Source organism: Strix aluco, chromosome 4, assembly GCF_031877795.1.
Source record: "Strix aluco isolate bStrAlu1 chromosome 4, bStrAlu1.hap1, whole genome shotgun sequence".
Classification (NCBI taxonomy): Eukaryota; Metazoa; Chordata; class Aves; order Strigiformes; family Strigidae; genus Strix; species Strix aluco.
Window position 1 is genome coordinate 14012645 of NC_133934.1, and position 24903 is coordinate 14037547.

Sequence of the window (24903 nt, forward strand, 5' to 3'; positions counted from 1 at the left end):
AAAGTCCAAATTCAGAAGATACAAAAGCTCTTTGTTAGCTGTCACCCACAGTGAGCAATCAAAGCTAAAAAAACGACCAACCAACAAAAAAAAACCCAAAATCTAACTGTCCATGTGATGACAGAACTGTTCAGTCCAAGAATCCCTTAAGCTGCTGTCTGCTTTATGAGACTCCAAGGGCAAGAAAGCTTCTGAATTTTGTGTCAAGACTTCGGCGATAGAAGATTCTTACAGTTGATTTAGTTCATCCCCATTACTGACACTGGTGGGTTTTTTTATAGTGTATGGCTTTGAGGCACTGTATTTTGAAGCTCAGTTTCCCTCCTTCCTGAAAATAGAAAAGTAATCCTGCTGCCTTTGGGAGAAGGAGTTGTCTCAGAGAAGAATTATATTAGCATGACATATATATATATATATAAAAAAAAAAAAAATTAAAATAGAAAAGGAACTTGCCTGAGAGAGAAAAATGAACATTTACTTGATAGAATTTTGTGACTGCCTGGAAGGTCACCATATTACTTATATGCTACTTAAGTCTCACTTGAAGGCCCACTGTTTTGTCTCTTTTGCTTGCATGATAACTCACAATGAGAATTTCTTGCCTATCCTGGACCTGAAGCAGTTAAAAGTGAGATAGAGCTACCCGTGCCTTTCTGATATATGATCATGTGTGCACACTCAGGCAGCTTGTGTAGTAGTAGTGAAGGAAACGCAGACTAAAACTATGCTTGCTGCCTGAGATTGTTACAGTAGCTGAACCTGTATTGTAATGGCAGGGAAGGGGAAGGGGAAGGAAGGGGAAGGGGAAAAATAATTTCCTTCAGTTCCATCCATGTACATGTCCTTTATGTCACCATCCTGATTGTGTGAGAAACTTTCATCCAGCCCTGTGTTCAGGAGCAATGTCATCTTCTGTCTGCTGAAGAGCTGTCAAGCAACCTTTTAAATTTATGTTCATCTGTTACGAACTTGTAGTAGACTGTGGGCAAGCAAGTCTCTAGTTGAGTGAAAGTGACTTCTTAAAAAGAGCCTGTTGAGTACAGGAAAATAAAAAACAAATTGAAGGAGAATGTGATCTCTGTGCTTAATATTCCATTAGCTGTCTAACTAGTTCTCAATTTGCTTATTTTAGATATTGTGGAAAACTGCAAATCTGGTTAAGAACTCTAGCTTCTACAAGATGCTAATAATTGGTCAACTGTCGTTGGGCTTTATAAAGTAGTTTAATTGTGTGTTAAACTGAAAACAGAAAATAAACAGCAAGTTTAAATAGTGTTGTCTTAATATATTGTATCATGTACTCTAGTCTAGCATTTAAAGATAAATGTATTTGGAAAAGGATATGAAATGGAATAAATGTAACATCATGAGTAGAGTATATATGAATTTTATAGACCATTAATCTTCAGTCTTTAAAGTTGCCTATTCAAGGCTATAAATACCTTAGTTCAGCTATCAGCTCTTCTCTGCTATCTTGATTATGCAGGTCACAGAGGTTGCTATAGTAACCTTGCATTACCAATGTAAAGACAGTGAAGGATCTGGATATCTAGATAAATAAAATAATTGAGGGGTGCTTGCAACCAGCACCCTGATTAATATAATGCCTAGATCCATTGAATGAGCACTTAGTCCTGCATGGATTAGGCCCTTGATTTGTGGAGTATGAGAAAGGCTGGCACTCGAACCTTATTTCATGTGGATCAGGTTAGTAATTACAGAGGTGCTATTCTGGGAAATAGAAAGCCCGTGAATTACGGCATACACGATGTTCATTTGTTGCAGTCTGCAATCACACTGTCAAAAGACAGACTGGTATGGAACCCACGTGTGAACCTGCTCTCAGGGATGGATATATTGTTTGGATATTTTGAAAACCAAGAAAAGGTGGTTTCTGTGAATCTGAGGTAAGTCCATGTTGTTGAATACAGTTCTTGGAGCACACAGCCCAGTGCTAGTGGGGAGTAGACACTTCATCTTGCAGGAGAGAAAACTAGATTGCACAGTGGTTAGGTAACAGGCGTCATTAAATGGTAGTGCTGGTCTGTCATGGGGACCTGTCCTGATGATAAAGTAATGAGAAGTTGTAAGTGGGAAGAAGCAGCGAATTTCTGAATTGGATTTGCCTGTCAGTTGAATATTTCTCACAGTTACTCCAGGGGCTTGAGCCCCAGTTGAAGCTTTGCAGTATTCTGGTACACAGAGGACCCACATGAAGTCTATAGGGGGAAAAATCCTAACCTGTGTAGTTTTTTCTATAGTGAGGAAGCTTATTGTAGGAGTTGCTCGCTTTTTCCAGGACTCTGAATTCCTGGAAACTTGTAGAAAGTTTAAGGCTTTTTCCCTAAGTTGTTTTTAGTTAAATATGGCCACTGGGTTCAAAAGCAATGCAGGAATGCAGATACAGAGAGGCACAGTACTGGTGAACGATGCGTTTCCATTGGAAACAAAGCCTAAAAATACTCCTGTAGCCACAGCTCAACTGAGCTACCAATTGAAGTTGCTGGCTAAGCCTGTGAAATAGCACTCAATCCTAAACCAGTGAAATAAAAGAAAGAGTTAAAGTTGTAGTCTCTCTTGATCCTTCGTTCAGCCTTCAGTCCTACAAAGGAAATCTCTCATTGTTTTAGAAAGGTCCCAGCTCTTTTCCTTTTTGTCTGGCCCTGAAAAGCCAAATCAGTTTTGTGACTTGCTTTGTTGAGACTGTCAGACTGCTCCCTGCGAGAAGCTGCTGCTGTTCTGGCAGATTTCTGCAGGGGGAAAAAGGAAAAGAAAGATTCTGCATCAGCATTTCCATTTGTATTGCTTTCCTTCCCTCATTCCCAGCACAAAGGTCGTTTTGTTTGTGCTCAAGAACCAACGAAAAGGTTTGGCTGTGAAATGAGCTCTCTTCTAGAGAAAAGGGAAGGTGTAGAAGATGTAGCATACAACTGCCAGACACAAACTTCTACCTGCTCCCTCCTCCAGGTCATGGGCTAGAGATGGCTTTTGCATTAGCTAGTTGTTGTGTTATTTCACACAGCTGCAGAGCAGCTAATGAGACAGCAGTTGCTGGTTTTGAATCCTTGACAGAAATAATTAAGTAAATTGGAATATTCTAATTTTGTGATGTAATTAGAGAACTTGAAAGAAAAGGTGCTTCCCCCTTGTTGGTGGGACACAGGGAACTGTTTGGTATTTGTAATTTGCTCACATTGGTATTTGTTTCAATTCAGAATCTATGGTGCTGTCAGAAAGATGGGAGAGAGGTAGAGCAGTTAACCCTTGCAACTAAACACGCACCTAGGCATCTCAAGATGGTCATTACTTGAGTAGACCAAATAATATTAGACTCATTGAAATAAACATTCTCCCAATAGTTCCCACGGGTGTGTAGTCTCTGCTGATAAAATAGGTTCTGACTCTGAAAAGCTCTTATTCTTACTATTTGTTCCTTCTGTAACCGACGATTTGCCAGACCAGCGAAGTATCTACGTTATTCTTCTTCCTGCCAGAGATGGGGTAGATACGTTGAATATAGGGGAAAGATAGCCACAGGCAAAGCACTGCTGAGTGCATTTCAAGGTTTAGAGTACAGTGATAAGAGGATAGGCATGACCCATATACTCAGGGCAGTTGAGCACCAAAATCAGATGGCTAACTGAAGGCCCAACTCTGTGCTTAAATCCCTTTGGCAATGATGGAGGAAGTTCGGAGGAATGTGTGTATTTCCTTTTGCTTCCACAAAAGGCAGTGGTTTCCATATTTTGAAGCAAGGAAAAATGCCTCCGTAAGAAATGATAACGAAGTGAGTGTACTTGGAAGTTGTCTTGTGTCATTCTTTGAGCTTGGTGCCCTTTCTTAGGCTCAAGGCTATGGAATTTGCAGGATAATCAGCCACATAATCCTCAGCAGCTTTTTATGTTCAAGCAAAGGTATGGGATACAGAATGTCTGTGTTACTAGCCATGACAATCTCCTTCCAGCTTTTTTGGCTAAAAAGTACTTAGAGAACTGACCTTTGTCTCTGGTGTCTGGTACTGCAAGTTCAATGCTGGCTTGAGGTTTGAACGGAGAGAAAGCACAGTCATTCTCTTCCTCATAGCTGCCTGCTGCACAGATGTGAGCCATGAAAGAGGATGCAGACTGTGGAGCTGCTCTCTGTCGGAGGAGCACACCAGTTGAAATGGTTCATCCCAGTGCTGTTGATGAATCTTCCAAAGAGATCACATGAAAATCTATTTATAATGGAGTGAGGAAGGGTAGAAAGAAATAAGGGTGAATGAACCGTTTTATTTAAAAATTAGTTCATGCTTTCAGTGAAGATCTATTTTTCCCTGTGAGCTTGCCAACATCCCTTAATTCATATAACTTAGAATAAAATGACTTCTGGGTGTAAGGAAGATTTGAATTGTCTTTTCTGTATCGCTAAATAATGATTACCTGGGGAGATACAAAATGTAAATTGGAAATGAATGAGGTGTAGCTGGTAATACATTAGATGCATTACCTCCAACATGAGGCCTTCAGTCAAAAGAGAAGGTCGTCTGTTATCATTAAAGAGCACTGCAGCAGGTATTTATATTTTTATTTTTCTTCTTTTTTGAGTTGAATTTTCTCCTCATAAACAGTGCAACACTTTTCTAAGGAGACATGTGCCATGACTTCTTCTTAGACTTCCTAAATTATATTATTTTGTGATATAATTTATGAGATAGAGGAACCAGGGGATCTGTATTTTGCTGAATGACTGACCTTCACTAGTTTTCTGGAAATGTGTAATTTTCCCCTTTATTTTCTTTTCCGAACAATCTCTCTTTGTACAATTGCTGTGTGAACAATTCAGCCCATGAAAACATTAAGCCTCAATTCCAATAATCTCTGTTACTGTGTTGGAATTGAATTTTTTTCTTTCTTCCAGATACATCATTAGAACTTACCTTACATTACACTGAGTCAGATAGCAGTGTAGAAGAGGTATTAATTAGTCCCATGAAGTCTCAAGTTTTGCTGAATGACAGAGGGCATGTTTCTTAATTTCCAAACCTCATTTTTCACATTTAGAAAATAGGGCTGGAATTATTGATGGTAATAATGTATAATGTAGTGAATCCTAGTTAGCTGGGGCAAGACTGTACTGGACAAATATGCTGGAGGGAGAAGAGTGTGGCCTGCCTCAAATTCCTCTCCAAATATTCCCAATGAGAACAAGCAAACAGGAAGCAGATGGAGGCTTGTCTCTTCTCTCCTGTTTGCTGAAGTGAAGTGGGACTGGTTGTAGTTGGCCTCCTTATAAACCTCTGGGTTTTTCTTCCCATGGAGCAAGAGGGAATCTTTGAAGATTTGTGTGTCCTGAGGCTAGAAAGGCTCTGCACTGCTGGAGACTGGGGTTAGTGGCATGAACCATCCACCAACAAAGTGCATAAGCAACAATCGAATTGCTGTTTAATTGAACTCTTCTTTTCTAGTTGTTAGTTATACTCCTTCTATGGTTTTTCATGTTTAAGCAGTATCATTATGCCTAACAAAATGTTTGTTGTTACTTGCTGTGATTTTGAATAATTCATGGGTTTAGTATGCAATTTGGGACCATCATATGTTCTCCCTGGAGATAACCAAAGGTTGCTTCACTGGTTTTGTGTCTTTGAAGGCAAATGGAAGGCAGGTTCTGGCTGTGACATCTTTTATCAGAAAGTTAATTTTAAAACAGCCAAACAAATTAAAGAAGGCTCAATGAGGGTATAGTATTCACAATATGTTTGAAATATTTTTATGAAATCACTTGCTAAGATAAAAGTAACCTGAGTAAATCAGCCCAGAACCTCTGTAAACAACAGTGTCTTGTACTTTCAGTTAATTGTTTCCACAGCTATAGTCAATGACAACATTGTGTTTATCCTACGGCAGTGTTACTGCAGCTCTCGATTTCATTTGATTTCATTTCCTTTTCTTGATGGATGGGTTAACCAAATCTAAAAATAAAAATCTATTTTTTCAATTGTGACAGGAATTTTCTTGCATGAGTTTTGTGAGTTGCCCTGGAAACAAGAAAACACTGAAGTAAGGTCAGAAAAATGGTGTCATGCCAACCATTGTTTCTAGTTTTTTGGTCCCAGCTTAATACTAGATAAATGGTATGGCCGAGGAGTGCGGCTGTTAGCTGATACTGGCAGGTAACTTTTGAACAAAGATAGGTGTGGTATGTTTGTTTTGATTAGAAGAAAGTCAATAGGAATACTCCACAGTAAAAAGTCATCGTGTCAGAAAAATACTTTTAAAAAGTGTTTTTCTCCCCCAGCCTGGCATGTGCTCTGGAGTCTCTTCACTCTGTCACTGTCTGTGCTTTATCGCAGTCTTGGGATTGCATTGACTCCATCTTTATACAGTCTGTATCAGCCAAGATCTTTCAGAGTTCAAGGCTGAAATCTTTCTGGCTATCTTCACAGGTAGTTATGGAATATTTTCTCATTTTTCCAAGTGATGAAAACGCTGATCCTCTGAACATGAAGTAGACCAGTTTAATGTTAAAACAAAGGTCATTTCTAAAGGTTAACTGCCTTATAAATAGCCAGATTGTTCCCTCCACTCACTACAAGTTTGCAATCTGCTTAATATATGCACAGTCAGGGAAAAGCTGTAAATATAATGCTAAAAGCAGACGCTTGGAGCTATTGCTCTTGCTTTTCTTCAGCTTATGCAACTGTTTGCAGTAGCTTATTGCCAACAGTACTGTTGTGTCCTCGTACTTTGGGCTTAATCTTGTAAGCCTCCTGAATACGCTGTTCCCATTCCAACACTCTTGAACAGATCTGTGTGAGGAGGATTTGCAAGACCAAGTTGTTAACTGAAAGCCACAAACACATCACCACCTGCTTAAGCCATCAGTCTAGAACTGAGCTAGCTCATGAAGTTACGCCAGTTGAAGTTCTGGCTAAAAAACCCTAGCAACCAAACATTTTGGCCATAAGTAGCCTGCCCCTCAAATCTTATCCAGACAGATCATTCCACTTGCTTCTCCCCTTGGAAGTGACTGAAGTTCCCTCTCCCAGAGGTTTTCCATAGAGTCTTGCTGCAGCTTTATGTCCATTGATAGCTGTTCTTTTCTCATCTGTCTATTCAAAGCAGAGCCTAAAAATGTAGAGGTTATCTGCATCCACAACCTTCTCTCTGCAGACAGACCCAGAAGATCTCTGACAGTAAATTAGCATTCTTGCTCCACAGGTGTGTAAGTCCACTGAAGGTGATGAGGTGATCCAGGAAATTGCTGTCCTCATAAATTCCTGCGACTGTGTGCTCAAGGCATAGTGTCATCTCTGATACATGTCTGCCACTGGTGATCTCCAACAACTCCTTATAAAATTATAGTCTAATGCAAGATATAAGTGGGAAGGATGTATTTTATGTAAATTTAGTCAGGAAGTCTTTGAAACTAATTGCTTAAAGTGAGTGGGGAAAGCTGATGGAGTGTGATAGACATACAGAATTTTTTTCCTACTTTCAGAATAGATAGTGTTGATTAACTGGGCTTAGTATAGCACTGCATATATTAACAGAGCATAAAATTTCTCAGTGGATGTGCCTGCTCTGTGGATGAGCTTAACAGGCCATGCTCTTGGATGTTATTACAGATGTGAATTTTGGAAGTTTTAGAGGTATACTTCTGCAGATAATACCATTGTTTTCGGTGAACTTGGTTTGTCCTGGCCTAGTGTCAGTATTTTGATTTATGGTAAAAATGGAATCATATGCAAGAAAAGGATGTGAAGCCACAACTACAGAATGGACCGTTTATTCTGAAAAGTCTCAAACTCAGGGAAATCCTCCTTCACATATGCTACTCAAGGTAGGTAGCTCTGAGAGATGTCAAAGGCTTGTCTGTCAATCAGCCTGCTAGTTTACATGCCAAGTCCTGCTTGGTCTTTCTGGTTTGTTCTTGTTGGTCATGCTGACTTGATGGCTAGGACAGCTCCTGATCTTTCTTTGATGTTGTTCTGGACATGGTCTGCCATTCTGCAACCATGGGCTGCACGCCTTGTTCTTATTGCATCACCTTGCATTTAACAATATTTATAGAAAATCAGTGATTTCATTTCCACACTAGCTGGAGGCTGGAGTTACAAGTTAGAGTTACCTTCTTGATCTAGAACTGGGATTTGCATAGATGTCTACATGTATTTGATACTTGAATAAAACACATTATGGTGCCTAGTGTAGTAGGTCAAACCTGTTGTTGTCAAGTATGAGTGCATGTCATGGATGTATGCATACTTAATTTCAGTGTGAGAGCTGGGCACATGCTGTTGATTCGTGTCCCCTTCCCTTCACAATACCTTGACAGAGTTTTAATGGAGAGAAGACTTTCACAACACCCAAGTCTGGATAGAGTCTCCTCCATACTGTGTCCTGTAGACATGTATGAAGTCCCTGACCATTGCCATGGCCATTTCACAGGGATGACTGGTGGATGTGTGACAGAATGGAAAAATGGTCAAAGAAAAAGGCAGAACAAGTAGAAGCAGTAAGAAAATGTGATGGAGTGAACTCACAAGTTAACAACTGAACTTAAAACAGTATATTAAAATACAACTAACATGAATTAACTCAAAATCTTTTCTTTCCAGAAACAAAACAAAACTGCACCTGAATGGATTGGCACTAGCGAATTAAAAAAAAAAAAAAAAAGCCTCATGAAAATGACCCAGTGTATCTGATTGTAAGCACCAGGTTGAGTACATCTAACAATTACAGGTCTTTGGAAAATTGAAGACTGAGATTTCAGTGTGTCTCCTTTAATAGGAAAAAAAGATGGATATGAGCATTTGATGAATAGCGCACAAGGTTATGTAGCAGTCACAGTGTATTCTGTCTTACTTATTTGGGACAGAGAGCCAGATGCATCACTGTTACATAAGCCTGCTGACCTGCATATAGAGCTTTGTGGTAATAGAAAAATAAATCCTGTTCAATTTAGACAACATGAAGATACGAAATTAGTGTCTTTTTAAGTTTTCTTGCTTTCTACTTGCTTTCTCTGGATTTGTATGTCTATACAGGTATGTTTAAAAGGGAAAACCCCACAAAACATGTCATTCCCTAAAGGGCTTTGTTTTTAAAACCAACTTGGGAGGGCATGAATACCTGGAATAAAGAGGAAGGGTGAGGAGGCAATGAATGTGAAGAAAGCTCAGACTGCTGAGTAATGGTACAATCCGTATGTTTAGGGAATGGGGCCACAAGATGTGTTGTACACCGGCCATAGTAGCCTGTTATTGAAGTGGTGCAGCATGAAAAAAGATCATGCTATTTTGCAGAGGCTTTTGTTAGATTTGTTTACTTTTATTCTGATTTAGAATGAAAATTAGTATTTTTTTCAATTCTGAATAGAATAGAATAGAATAGAATAGAATAGAATAGAATAGAATAGAATAGAATAGAATAGAATAGAATAGAATAGAATAGAATAGAATAGAATATTTTCAGTTGGAAGGGACCAACAATGATCATCTAGTCCAAAGTTAATGACACCTGAAACTGGAGGCAACAGAAGCTCTGGGGTCCCCAGCTTGAGGAAGTCTGTCTGGATCCTCTGGCTGCCTGGGATGCCAAGGAGTTGCACATTTCCAGAGCTTCCAGACTCTTGCTTCTTTTCTTTCTGCCTGGTGGGCTAACAGAGAACTGTCAGCCTTGGAGTTTATGAGCAGGGATACTCTGCTCTGAGTTTTTTGGCATCCTGCCTAATGAGATCTGTAGAGGAGCCAGCAGCTTAGGAGCTCTGCAATCTCTGAGACAATCCTGGAGCAATAACTTCTTCCAAACTCCCACTCTCTGTCAACCTGCCAGGAGTACTGTTGAAGAACAGGGAAGGCGACCTGGCAGGAAATCAGGCGTGATTCCTGCAGCCTCATCAAAATCAAATGTGTCATTCAGAATGTTTGTTCCCACTTTTAGTAACCTCACGCAGAAACCCTAACATGTCAGAACCTGATCCTGGAGGTCTTGCATCCCCTTGCTTTATACATAATGGGTGTAAAGCTCAATGAGGCAGAAGAGAGGACGCAGAGATATTTACACCATCCTAGTATCTCTGTAGTTGGGATGTGGGTCAGCTGCAGCTCTTCACATAGCACTAGACTGCCTGTACTCAGATGGCCTACAAATCCCAGTTGTCCTGGTTATTCTAGGAAGACTCTTGACTGGCGTAGAGGTTAATATGATGGTACTGGAAAGGTAGATGAAATACATGTTGGCACCCTGCGCTTTTTCCCATGCTTGCTTTATGATTGACCTTGAGGTCTGTGACTGAGTAGACATATTGGTCCAAACAGTGTGGACACAAGAATTGTCCAGGCACACGTGTGTGCCAAGCACGTACTTAAAATTCAATACAGGTATTTCCAATGTAAGTTATAGCAGCCTAAAGGATACTGTAATTCATACTTATAATCTACAGTTACATTTCAGCAGCTGGGAGTCCCTGGAAGGTGAGCATGTTCTCGCTTTCTCTAGCCATAGAGCAGGAGGATGATAATACAAAAGGCCTTGTAGCTCACTGTCATGACTATGGCCCCTGCAGGGTGAATCAGGACTAATGATGCAATGCAAAATTGTCCAAATGACAGAGAGAATCTGGGCCACTGTGTTCATCTTGCCTGATTTCCAAATTTTTCAGTGCTCAGGGGGACAGGTTTATAACAAAGTTTGAATTCCTGCTATGTAGGTTATATGCTGTATGCTGAATCCTCCACCACAGCGGTAAAGCTGGACTGGGGGCACTTGCTTTGCCTCTGTAAATATTGTTGGGAATAGCAAATGTTTTTCTTTTACAAGTAGTTAGATTTGGGATAAAACCATTTAGACTTTTACTGTTGGTGTTGCATTAAAATATGTTGCATAACAATGTGTTGCAGTTATTAAACTCTGCAGTCTTTAGGTTGCTGCCTCTGAGCAAAATTCAGTGTTGGTCTGGAGGCCTTCTGGGTGATGAGTGGGCTGTCTGGCTCTGCCGTGGGGGGTTCAAAGGTACTATCACCCTATGATCCTCCAACCACGGCTGTGCATCCGCTGTCTCTGGCAGACAGGGCTGTGCAGGCTGACACACAAATCTACTGTAGGTTGATCTAGGAACAGGGAAAGGAAGTAACCACAGAAAGCCTATGATTTGCTCACAGACTTGTAATGATATTGCTTTGATTACTACTTTAAAAAAAAAAAATCCAACCTACTCTAGCAGTTATTCTGGCTTCTAAGAGGTCTTTGTAAATATTAGGCAAGGAAAAGTGAAACAGAAAAGCTCAAATATTTGTGTGCTACTGTCTTCCTAAGCTTTTGCTATGGGGTGCAGAGCATCTAGAAATCCTCTTCCTCAGATGCTACTTAATCTGTTCTGGATGCGCATACATCATTTTTCCCTGCATGGTTGGAGGGGTAGTGGGATACAAAAATGCTTTGCTGAAATGTGAATTCACTTGCCCATTTTTCTTAGCATGAGAGCAGCAAGGCAAACCTGCTGATCATTACTTGTCTGACTGTGCATTTTAGGGGAGGATATTTCTTTGTTACTGCTGCAGCTCTGTTGCAGCAATTAAAAGAATGTGTCTAAGGAGGAGGCAATAATTCTGAAAGCAGCTTTGGTGACTAAACATTGTATTCTAAATATGCAGTGTTGCTGCTGATTTTCCCAGTCTCCTGTGAGTCATAAAATCTTGTCTAGTATTGAGTGAACCATTCTTAATGACCTTGACTAAAAAAAAAATGCCTGTGACTCCCCCTAAGTCAAATAATTTAAATGAATGGTTTTCTATCGGACATTTGTAGTGCTTTTCAGATCATTAAAATTCCTGAAGGACATCGGGCAGGTCTGCATTTGCAGGCATCACTACTGTCCCCAGGACAAAGTCCCTCTGGGGGACTTTAGATGAATGCAACCCTTTGTCTCCTGGACAGCCTTTACCCATACAACTGTGAATAGGACTGCCTGGGAAGATCATCTGGTAAAAAGATAGCGTGCTCCAGAGACTGAAGGGCTCAAATGGCCTCCAAGGACCTTATGTTGTTCTGCTCACAATTTGTGATCTTCAATCCCAGTGAGTCTTTCAGATTTTCATGGTTGTACTTATCTCCTTGGCTTCCCCAGCATCCCCCACAGACCAGGGTGCTGCTCTGAGGTACAGGCTTCCCCCTTGTAGTCTGTTGATCCAGTTTGCAATGCCTTGCTGCAAGGAGGTTGAATCCAATGCAGCAAATGAAGCATGTTTTTACAAGATTCATGGCTGTTACTTTTTGCAAATATATCTGTTCCAGTGGTGTTCTACAAGTGGTCTGTGAAACTGATATTACACATTACCAGCAGAACCTTATAATTAAGATTTTGATGTTAAGGATGCCTCCCTGAGAAACTCTAAGGGAAAGGAGTGGCCCCACAGCCCAAAAGATTTGGAAATAACCAAGTTGAATGTGCTTCTATTCCATATTGTTTGGGGAGGCTGTGGGACTGCTGTGGGTCAACTTGGCTGTTGCATATTCAGCACCGGAAGAAACACTATGTCCCAGTTGTAACTGGATGTATTATGATGCTAAAGCACACAGTGAAGTACATTAGATGTGAAGTATTTGTTGTGGTTGTTGCTACTGTCTGTTACTGTTGGTAGTTTTTGATAATGCTCACTTTAACTTCAGCGAAATACGCACGTGATAGGGATTGTCTCCATTTTTGACTTGTCAACATAATCCCTCTGGAATTTGTTTTTTCATTGTATTGAGTTGCATTATTGTTTTGAGATGTTTCTTAAAAAACAGTATGTCCACTATATAGAAGGTACTGCTCTGCTGCCGTAGTTGGACATGTCGGGCTGTTATTGTCTCTGTTGTGTGAGGTTAACTCCTTTGTATTAGCCTTTAAAACCATTATAACTGTCTTAATGGAAGAGATGTAAATAACACTAAGTTCATGTCCTCAATTTACCTTAGCACAAAAACCAGCCTATATTTAATAAGTGCTGTTAGATGTTCAAGGCTAGTAAAAGGTCTGAGGTACATAAATGAGGTGGTGCCTGTATAGGAAAATCGAATCAGTAAAGTAAACAGGGTCCTGTGGAAGATGCTTTGAATAGAAGGGTCTTTTAATTGTTTCTTATTTTAAATTGGCATAGGGCCACTCTTTAATTAGGACTAACACTGGGTGAACTCTATCATAAAAAAAAAAAAAAGATTCCAGCTGGTTTTTCCTTTTTTTGTGTGTTCTCAACAATCTGTGATCAGACTTCAAGGTTTCGTCGTTTGTCATTTTAAAGAGTTGGACTGCTTCATATCAAGCTTCTTGGCAAGCTGGCTTGCTTTGGCTGCGTTTTTAAGATTATGGGTTAGCAATTGATCTCATAAGTGTGTATGTTACTGCTGCCTGCCTACAAAGTTGTGGAATATTTGATGAGCAGGAGGTTAGACACTGGGATTCTTCTGTAAGCATTTGCATCTCAAGCTGGAAATTGCAAAGATATTATTCTAGAAGACATTTTCTGAAAGCAAATATATTATTTCTAAATATATTTATAGGCCATTAACAGAAGAAATTAACTTCCAGAATGGCACTCAGCACAGCAGTGAATTCAACTGCTCATGCACTTTTGTAAGATTCACATTTGCAACTCCTGTTCACTGTGATTACCCAACCCTAAGACTCTTAAATTGTTCTTCTCCAAACAGTGTGAAAATGAGTGTATGTGTTTGACATTTTTCTGAACAGTTCCATAACATTAAATAGGACTGCTTGTATGTTGTATATTGACCATATTCAACTGTTAATGAAGCTAATGTATTTTGCATAGAGTCTGAGTAAGATAAACCTCAGTCATCACTGCATGAATTTATTTTACCAGAATTACACTATTAGTTTCATAAGAAGGAAACTGGCATAAAGCCAGAGCAATGATGTTGAATCAGATCTATAAATGTAACACTATTTAGTATTTAACACCTTTATTACCACAAAAATGTAGAATTACATGATTTCATTTTCTAACAGAAGAGAGAATGTAATTTATTTGTGGTTTTCAGCATCCATTGTTGGTTAGCTGGTTGGTTTTTTTTCCCCTAGGATGCAATTGGTGTAGCTTTTCCTTTCCTCTGTGATATAGGCAAGCTTTCTTGGCCTTGGTTTTAATTAGGATCAATACATCTTCTTTCAGAGTTTAATGAGATCCACACCTTTTGAGCTCCATTGTGAATCCATCAATTAGAAAAGAAGTCTGTAAGCAGCAATTTGTGAATGAGAAGACTACACTGAATGCTATTTGATTTTCTTTTTTCCAAACAGAGAGATAAAATGTTTTTGCAAAGATCAGTATGGTCTTGGTTATATAACATTTCTTTGCCAAATGGCTGAGGGATCCCAGTTGGAACTCCATGATGGTCCACCACCTAAACTCACCTCAGTTACTTGGAAAGTTAGCAGACATTATTTTGATATGTTTTTACACTGGTATTAGCATATTTCATGTCTTCTTTCAGATGATCAGAATAAAATATCATCCTCCTTTTTCCATCTTTGTGTTCTCAATAGAAGGAACTATTTAACTTAAAATCTTCTGTGTGCATTCATTACGGTCGGACTTGATGATCTTAAAGGTCCTTTCCAACCTAAATGATTCTATGACTAATTAAAAAAGAGAACAGGGACTCTGAAGATGCTGTAGAGATTTTAGCAATATGTGTGATCCTGCAGCTGTTTTTTTTTTCCCTTCCAGCCCTGCTGTTGTTTGTCTTTAAAGTCTCTGAAACTTTCTGCAAAGCTTTTACTGCTGTACCTTCTTAAGGGGAGGAGGATGGCTTCTACCCTGTGCTTTGCAAGGGACAGAGGCCACAGACCCTGGCAGTGGACACAGAGCTCTGTTCTCCAGGGAACTGATTGGAATGGAGGAATTAAATAGGACAGCCCTCTTTAGGTCAGCACTAGTTCTGTTCCACCAGTATGAGCTGATGTGGATGAGCTTGTGCAGACCAGTCAGTACTATTTTGATCATTGTATTCTTTGTATCATTTGTCTCTGAACAAGCCGAGCTGGCCAGGGGATAGCAATAGCCTTGGCTGGCGGTACTGGTGCTCTCTGAGCTTCCTTAAAAATGTTAGTTTAGATACTTGAGGGAGCAGACCACTTGCTCTGTGATGAGAGGCCAAGAGATCTAGGCTGGATCACCCTGGAGAAGAGCCAGCTTGGGGGGGGGGGGGCCCTCACAACAGCCTTCCTGAACCTGTGAGGAAGTAATTGAGAAGATGGAGTTGGGCGCTTCACAGTGGTGCATGGTGAGAGGATGAGACACAGTGGGCATACGTTGTAACAAGAGAGTTTCGGACCATATATAGGAAAAGCATTTTCCTCATGAGGAGAGCCCAGCAGTGGGACAGGCTGCCCAGGGAGGTTGTACATTCTCCATCCCAGGAGGTTTTCAAGATTTGACTAAGTAAGCACTGGGCAAACTGGTCTGACTTCAGCACTGACTCTGCTTTGAGTAGGTTGATCTAAATAACCTTCTGAGGTTCCTTCCTATGATCTTATAGTTTCCTGATACTTAGCATGATGAACAAGAATAGATGAGGAGGACTGGAAGCAGCTAGAACAAATAAATGCTGGAGGCTCACAGATTGGTAGAAGATTGTGACAGACCACAGAGTGGTAAAAGATTGGAGAATATCATGTGAGTGCATGAAAGTGGATCACTGATCTTTGTTATGTTACAAATGATTTGGTCCTAGCTTAGAGGGCAGTGCACAGTCTTATCACTTCTATGTTGCAAGGTTCTCTTTAAGGCTTCAATGTCATGAAGAAATCAGTCTTGTTTAATGACCTTCTGCATTATCAGTTCTTTGTGTTGGTGGCTGAAATTTATTTTGCTTGTGATGTGGAGGAACATGAGCCCAGCCTCCACATCATTGCTCAAGCATGTGCTTTAGCCCTAACAAAGAATGGGAGGCTAGCAAATTTCTGAGCACCAGAAATACCCATGCTGAAACTCTTAGGTTCACTATTGATGAAGACTCAGCTGGTTTTTAATTGCTGTGATGGTTGGAAACTGCACCTTTGTGCTGAAGCACTGGAAATGGTTGGTCAATATTTTTCTTTGGTAAAGTGACATTATGAAGACCTTTTTTTTTTCCCTCGAGTATTTCAGAAAACAGACTTCCTCCCTGACCAGAGTAATTACAAAACAGTTCAGTCAGTAGTGGTTTATGTTTCCATAATGCTTATTTAGATAAGTGGTATGAAGAAAAAGAATAAGAGAAGGGTGAAGGATAAATATGTCAGGGAAATAAGACTGCAAGGAGCACAAGGTTTCAAAAAGACTTGGAGTGGAGAATAAAAGGAGGAATAAATAGTGTCACATAGGAAGGAGCAAGGACATACAAAGAGGGTGAAAGGAATCTGAAAGAGAAAGTGAAGAGTCTGACAAAAACAAGAAAAGAAATATAATTGGCAGCTAACAATTCAAGAAATAGTAATAAAAATGAAGGACATATTATGCAAATAATGACTTTTACATTTGTAAATGCTCCCTAGTATAGCACTGCATGTTTGGCAAATATTCTTTATCCCTGACTTTGGAAAATTGGAGAACTTGGTTTAAATTTAAATTGGTGGATAACAAAATATGTGATCACTGAAGTGCAAAAAAATAGATGATCATAGAATGAATGAAGTTTGAATCAGATTTCCATTATTCTGGCCACATCAATTTTCACTCCTGATACTTTAGGGACATTTCTCCCTTTGAACGAGTCAGTAAATTGACAGCTGGCAACAATGGGTAGCTCCTGTGCAAGCAATTGAAAGACTAGAATTGCAACCTCTCTGTCTTCTAAAATAAGGCTAAGTTTTAGGAGGACCTAGGGACTCATCCTTCTGATCCTCCCCAGCTCCTATGCACAGTGACGGGATCACAGAGAAGAAACTTTGTGTATGAGTAGAAGGGGAGAGACAGGAATGTATTTCAGACCATCCCAGAATACAAGACCAGCTCTGCTGAAACTAAGTCATATTTCTCTTTGTAATATTGATTATAAAATCTGCCTGATGTCCTGAAAAATCCTGGAAAAGGCTGTAAGTGTGTTCTGTTGGGTCTTGTTTTGATTGCACTCAGACTACAAAGACATTAACCAAAAAAGAAGATGATCTGTGGAAACTCTAGTAGTGTTCCCTTTCTTTGCCTGGAGACAAGAATGAACTGCAGTGGACTTGGTTTGTTTGCAAACCATGAAAAGATAAGAAATTCCAAAAACAGTTTTGTTTGGATCCACCTACAGCAGAGGCAGAAATAATGTATAATGTTTTAAGACAGCTGCAGAAAGCTTCTGGTGTTGTTTTGAGTCAGAAGCAAGTCTGAACATTTGCCACCTTCTGATCCAAGATGGATATCTGAACTAGGGAGTATGCAAGGGCTCTAGATGCCTCTCATCGCTAGGACTCCTAGATGTGCTCCTGCCCAACTGCACTTTCCTGTCTCAGTTACTGACTTTTGCATACCTCATTGGTTTTGTGTCCTACAATATCCCATCTAGCTACTTCGCCAAAACTAATGGCCTCCCCTTTATTACTCTGCCTCACTTTGCAGGATTTTTTTTCAGTTCTGTTCTTCATGCTTGGAAAAACCTTTTCATCCTAAAGTACAAACCATAAAGGCTCTCTTCTTTCCCAGTTTTTAATTTTTCTCTTTTGGGGAGCATGTCAGTGAATGGGACATGTTTTAGTAATGACAGTTAATGACTATCACCAGTTGTTTTTTATAATAATAATTACAGTATACCATTTTAAAAAATTCTGTATGTTATTATCATTTCCTATACTCCTGATGTACTAAGATGTATGTTTCCCCAGTAGACATCAAGTTTTAGCCAGCATTAAGTATGCAGGCAGTGCCTCACTAGTGATATTTAACAGTAATGATGACAGTCTCAGTGGAAATTGCAAAGTCAGATATAATATTTTGCAGGCTTTGAAACATAATATCTGAGGAAGAATTCAAATGATGAATATTGCTCTGAGAAGAGGCATAGAATTAGGACTTACTTGGAAGGTTGGATTTGTGATGGCTGTCATCCCTGGGATGAACTTTATCCATGAGACTACTTTTGTAGATCCCTGCCAAGGGGATTATGAAATGGTGTTGGGAAGATGGCAGGGAGTGTTTATGCCCATATTGATAAACGGATGACAGGAACTTGTTTACAAGAAGGAGTAGCAAAAGGGAAAAGTATGGGATGTGCTTTTCATCAATCAGTAAATCACGGGAGAATGTCTCAATGTCTTTTGAATAGTTCAGTTTCTACAATGTGTTCTCTTAACGCTGCCATTATGCTATGTTTGTATGGAAGCACCTAGGCACACTGCTTCCCAAATGCTTTATTTTGACCTTGAATGCATAACAAACTATTTCTTAAATTGTGAAAAACCAGATACTTCTCTTAACGCTTTTGTCTTTTTTTTTTTTCCTCCTTCCTCTTATCTAGGGAAGAATGTATCTCACACAGAAGAAGCAGTACTGCTCTGAAGGAATGAGGGAAGGTGCTTTGACCTGATGGTGACTGCAGCTGCTTCATTATGGGAGAGCTGAGAAGTTGTCCTGAGTTACCATCTGCCACGTTTTAGCCAGCTCCTGTAGTGGAAGCTGGCCATGCGGGCCAGCCCAATGTGTGGTTTGAGTTTTCGTTCCGTTTTGTTTTCTTGGGATCTCAGCTTTTGCATTTTAAAGAAATTATCAAGTTAAGCAGAGATCTCAGTCTTCATGGGTTTGATTGTGTGGGCATGTAATATCTTCAGCCTCGTATGGCTTTCAGCATTCCTGAAAGAGCCTTTGATCTGGGTTAGGATGTTTAGTATTTCTGAGGACGTGGTACTTCAGGGTACAAGCTGTTTAGGAAATGAGACAGAACTGCATTTTTACAAGGATACGTAGGAATTGGGAAGGTACTTCATGTGCACTGAGAGGCACTTGGAACATCAAAGCGCTGTGTCCTAATACTCTAGGTAGATTGATTATTTTAACCACATGAATAGGCCACACCAAATTTAACTCTGAGATAAGGCATTTCGTGTATACATGCTTTTCCTGAAATAAGTGGTTTTGTGCACACTGGTTGGTAATAGTACACATGATGCAAACACATTTTGCAACCACACTGCACAATACAGATTCATGCACCCATAACCCTTACTATTCATGTCTGAGTACCCATTTGTGAAGGCAGGGAAATGTGAATGCAGGCACAAGACCTGTGCATAAGGGATCGTATGGGAAAATCCATTCCTTCTGTAACTAAAGGCCCACAGCACTGCTGTAGTCAGTGGCGATACTCGTGTTGACCTGGACGGGAGCAGCCATGGATACTGCTCTCTCAAGCTATCCCTTACAGTGTAACGCACTTTCAGTTTTGATAACTGTTTTATAACTTGTATTTCCTCCTTTTATTTTTTTAGTTTTGAGCTAACTGCTTAGAATGTGCTGTCTTTACAATGCTTAGTTGCCCAGTAATTCCAGATATCATTTGAAAGGAGGCAGAAGGATAATAAACTGTGGAATCCCAAATCAGATTAATGCAATGTGCATTTCTAGATTATGATTAGTAACAAGATGACACGTTGGCATGGTAACACTTGAAGCTTAACTACAAGTTCTTAAAATAAAGCGGTGACATATGTGTAGTTTTCTATCCACTTGCATACTATTCACCTGGAAACACACATAATTTCCACAATACTCAGACAATTAAACCCCATTTCTGCCTTTTGAATTAAGTGTTGAACTAAAACATCATGCCTCTTTCCTAGTATTTATGCGTAATCTCCCACCATAAATTATAAATGTTGATAATGAACCTGTCCATTTTGTAACATCTTAGGCTTTCTGCCTTTTGGTTTCATTTTAAAACAATTAGCATAAGGAATGTTGAACATACTTCATTCTCTGTGGTTTGTACCGTATTGATCTCCTTTAAATTCTACCATGTCATAATATGAAAATTGTCTCACCAATACTGGAAAAGTCTGTTTATTAATTAAATTGCTAGACGGGTGAGGATCGGGAATTAAAACTCCAATTTTACCTCAAATCATTGCAAGAAAGCAGTAACGTTTTAAATGTGAGATTACTAGCTGAGACAGAGAGCCTAGTTATTATTTTCTAGTTGCCTTATGGTGAAGAGAAAAGTGTTGTCTGGTTGTTACAGAGTCTGTTTGGCTTTCTTTCACTAAGCAGAAGTTAACTTGTTTAATGTGCTATCTATGGTAAATGTGCCAGGGGATGCTTTACGTGTATTGTTGTTTTGTGCTAAACTTTCTCAGAATGCAAGATTGGGCACTTTGTTCTGATTGCTTTACATGCACAATATTGCTTTGACCAAATTCCTTACAGTGAAAATTAAGATGCTGCTAAATTCTGTGTAAGTAAATACAATCTTCTTCTGTCACCTGAAATAGACAAAATGGGCAGTGTTACATGGAAAATATGATTTCTTTGACAGTTCACTTATTTATATATACTCTATAGTATAGAGCATTGCAGAATATTGAAAATATATCTTACAATATTTCCACAGCTCCTTATGCAACCTTTAAATCCCAAATTCTGTTCTTCACACTACTATGGATGGCAGATGCTGGAAGTACAATGATTGACTCCGGCATGATAATCATGTTACATTCAGAATAATACAATTGCCAGGAAATATTTCACATACACAGCAGAGTTCCCAGGATAAACCTCCTGCTAAGGCATAGCTGATGCTTGTCCTTGTGGCCTTTTAAAAAGAGGAAACCCTGATCTGTGTTTCATAAATCTACCTGTATTTCTCACTTGAAGATGAAGGATTTTAGTATTTGAATTTACTGTGGTTGTGATTGTGGGGTAGAGGGAGGGAGGGACATGTGCATGCTGGGTTTTGCCACTAATCCTTTGGAAATCCTTTAGTGCCTTAAGGAGGCAGAGGGGGAACAGACCTTAGGATTACAGAAAGTTGTTCAAACCTCTTTCCTGCTTTAGCAGAATTCCTTTAAAATACATTGTGCCTTTGGCTCCAAACATATTTGCATTAGAAATCAGTAGCCATGGGATTATGGACAAGAATTTTTGTCCCTGCACAAATGTTAGGAAAGAGAGTATACTGTTTCTTATATAGGATGTGAATTAAAAATATAGCTAATTTAAGTTCTGCCATTGGGATCCATACGAACTAGGAAAGTTGCAGGTAAAGCAAAAGAAAAAGTTTAAATGTACTGGATTAAATGCCTGTACCACTGAAGTGACTGACAAATGTCCACTGGCTTCCCTGGGACCAAGATTTCATGCTTGATTTTACTTGGCTTAAGAAATGCTCATATATGATAGACACTTAGGCACCATGCTCTCTTTAATGTTGTCTATGCACATAGGAGAGATATAAATCTCTGTTCACTATTGTTTCTCTATGTAACATAGACTCTTGATATGGGAATATGAATATGCAAATGTAAATTCCAATGTGAGAGGTTACTGCGCAGTGTGCACTAACCGATGCTGAACAACTCCATTTCTCTTGTCTTTGAACTGTGGTCTTTCTTAAAAGAGGGAAAATGTAGTTAACAGGTGAAAACCACTCCTGTGCAAAAAAAAACCTATGTGAGGCAATTCATGCACTCACTGATGGTCCTAAGCATATTTTAGGAAAAGTTGAATAAGCTTTTAGCTCATAAGTGAATTTTATCTTTTAAGAATTGAGAGCAATTTGTTGGTACAGAGCTACCAAAACCAAAAAAGGAAAAAAAAGAAGGCCTGAAAATCAGAGTGGTGGTGGTCTATTTTGCTCCCTGTGATGACAAGAAAGTTTTAATGAATATGTAAATAGTTAAAAGAAAATCATTACACGGCTCGCGGTATGTAAGAAAAGACCCATCATGGAACAGATTCTTACAGCTTGTTCATAAATTACGCTTCTGTCTTTTGTTTGGAACTCGGAAAAAGAAAACATGTAAATTAAATAAGGAGTAAACACTTACTGTACACATTTGTTTGAGTGAAACAAAGATACTTCCCCACCTCCTGTGATATTAATGAAAAATCTGGAATGAATAACATGCAGAGATCTTGCCTTTTGAGCTCTAGGGCTGTGCAGCTATTTAACTCTTTTGCACAGCCCACTGTGGGATGGTAACCAGAAGTCATGAGGAGCAGTTGTTAGGGCCACGAATAGGGATCCATTTAAAGAGGTGCCAAAGAATGCACAAAAAGTCTGGGGTTTATGTGTGATACTTTCAGCAGATGTACCAGCCAGACTGGGGAGGGAGGGAGGGAGGGGTGTTTGTAAATAAATGCAAAAAGCTTAAACTCCAGCCCATGACCACCCTGTAACCAGGTGTCAGATTGGTCTTGGCTAAGTGAGAAGCTTCAATAGTATGAGAGAGGCCACTCTTGTTTTAATCTGTTCCATTAAAACCTCTGGATAACTTTTCAGCAAAGATTTCCACTCTAAGACATTTGTCATGGATATCAACTGTACATATGTATTAATTTTCAGTGTAACTAGGGAGGATACAGAACTGTAATAAATTCACAAAGTCTACTTGATGATTATCACAGATTTGTAACTCTCACTTAAATTATGTAAGATATGTTGACATTTTATCTTGTTAACAAGATGTATTTTTCTATGTTAGTTAAATGTATAATTTGTATAATTTTGTATATTAAATGTATGCATATTTTAAATTAAAAACTTTATAATTTTAATTATTCTAACTCTGAAATGGTGGCGAAGCTTCTGAAATATAGTTGTGTCCATGAAGAGCAACCCAGGAAGTCTCCATTTTGAGGAAGGGGCCACCTTGTCTCCTAACAGGGTAAGGAAATTGTTACACCTGTGCTCTTGCTGCTCTTGGTGGAGGAGCTGTCATTCAGCTTTTGATGATTTAGCAGAATTAATATGAATTAGCAGAATACTATGGGCTGGATCACTGCTCAGGAAGTGGGAAACCTGAGCCTTCCCCAACTTGTAAAGTTTTGGATTCACAGTTCCTACATGTCAGGAGACAGTCCAAATCACCTATCCATGGGATGGGGTTTTGTGGGGGAAGGACGACACTGCAGCCAGATACAACAATCATGTAGAGCAGAGAGAGAGAGACTGACTCAGTGACTTAGCAACTCGAGTCACTCCTCTGGGAGAAAGAAAACTTGGGTTTCTTTCACGCTTACTCCCTTTGGGCTAATCCTGCCTTATTTGTCTGATGATTCTGTTGTAAAATGCACAATAGCATAAATAGGTACAAAATGTACACCCGCACCAGGGAAGCCCTGTTCTAGCTCATGACGTTCATGCTGTTGCAAGAAGAATTCTAGCTACAACTGGAGGCAAGCTGCTAAATTAAAGTCTTGTTGGACCTTTGTTGGAGGTTTTTGTTGTGTGAAGCAAGCATGTCTCTAGGTTTTCTGCTATCTCTCATCTAGTCTATTTGGAATAAAGGTCCTAGAGGAAGAGAATGCACTTTCAGTCAAGATCTGTCCTCTTTTCATCAAGCTATGTCAAGACAGAATGAGCTGCAGTGTCTGCAAGAGAATATACCAAAGCAATATATTTCTCCAAAGTTGCATATATGTTTTTAGGCAAACTCAAAGGGTGACAGGGTATCAGGCGGTAACTGGATCTGCTTCTGCAGCACCTAAAGCCTGCTATTTTACCTCTTAGTGAACAGAACAGTATGCATCTGTTGACTTAGAACACAGGTTTTAATAAACTAAGGGCTACAATATGAAACAAAATCCATTTAAAAACAAAGAAAGACTGATATGATTTTATGCTTATTTCTAACTTGAAAGTTTAATGCTGTTTTCTAAAGCATTTGACATGTTCTGTGAGTCTTCTGGTCTCCTTATGTATCAGCATTAAGATGAATGTCCTAGCTTAATACTGAAAAAAACCCCATTATTTGTTATTTTAAAAAAATGAGCAGTTCTAGAAACCCGAATGTTATCTAACTAGATCCCAAGTGTAAACAGAGTCCATCTTTCTTAGCTTTATGGATGTTAAATAAAAGATGTTTTTCATTTAGCAGATGCATGCATTATGTACAACATACTGGGTCTGCTCTGGGACCATCAGAATTTCTTTTTTTTCTGGAAGTTAAAATTAATCTCTTGATTGGAAAGGAATATCTCATCAAATGAGTAATTTTTCCAATACTTATGAAGACAGGCAGGTCACACATCACACTCCATGTACACCTTCATATTTCACTAACTTTCAGGGTTTGGTGTCCTATGGAGGAACAAATTGACTTTTTTTTTTTTTCCAACATGATCAATATTTTCCAACATGATCAATTTTTCCAACATGATCAATAAATGTCAGTGATACCATCAGGAACAAAAAAATCAATATTTGACCACATACAAGAGAAGAATTTAAGGAAGCAACAAAGCAATGTCCTACAAGCTACACTTATTTTTTTCACACACCAGTGAAACCTCCATATGATATTAATGTGTTAATGTGGTAGCACAGTTGGGTGAGCCGTGGAATCCTGGGCAATATACCCTCAGAAATGTCAGTCACAATGCTGCAACTACTAAAATCAGTGTGTTAGTACCCAATGATCAGTGAACTTTTGACTAATTTCCTAGGTCCCCTCATGTAAACAACACACAGTGTTGAACGCACACACAGGGCATTCAAGACAGCAGGCACCACTGCATTATAACAATAAAATGCAGACAAGAAAGATGTTTCTCTTTGATGTGTTTTGGCAATGCTCAGGTATGTTACATCACTGCTTTTTCACATGGTTTTGGTCCACGGGTAGTTGCTAATGAGAAAGTTGGTTATCTGGACTTGCTTCTGATGAAATCCCAGGGACCTCTGTCTTTAACCTCCCACTTTTCCTGATTAATTTGTAACTTGTGATTTTTCTTGTGTT

At 39.3% G+C, this 24903-nt stretch overlaps 1 protein-coding gene across 4 annotated transcripts in view; it reads left to right on the top strand.

Annotated features, from left to right (window-relative positions):
• The window catches only part of JAKMIP1 (janus kinase and microtubule interacting protein 1), a 246635-nt gene extending 225791 nt beyond the window's left edge, over positions 1 to 20844 (top strand). For 3 of the 4 annotated variants that reach the window (XM_074822075.1, XM_074822078.1, XM_074822079.1), the window contains one exon: positions 18471 to 20844. The gene's annotated coding sequence lies outside the window, so the exon portion shown is untranslated. Of the gene's footprint in view, positions 1 to 1785; positions 1835 to 18470 lie in introns of those variants that run through there. The other variant, XM_074822077.1, reaches the window with a different exon arrangement.
• The last annotated feature ends 4059 nt before the right edge of the window (positions 20845 to 24903 follow it).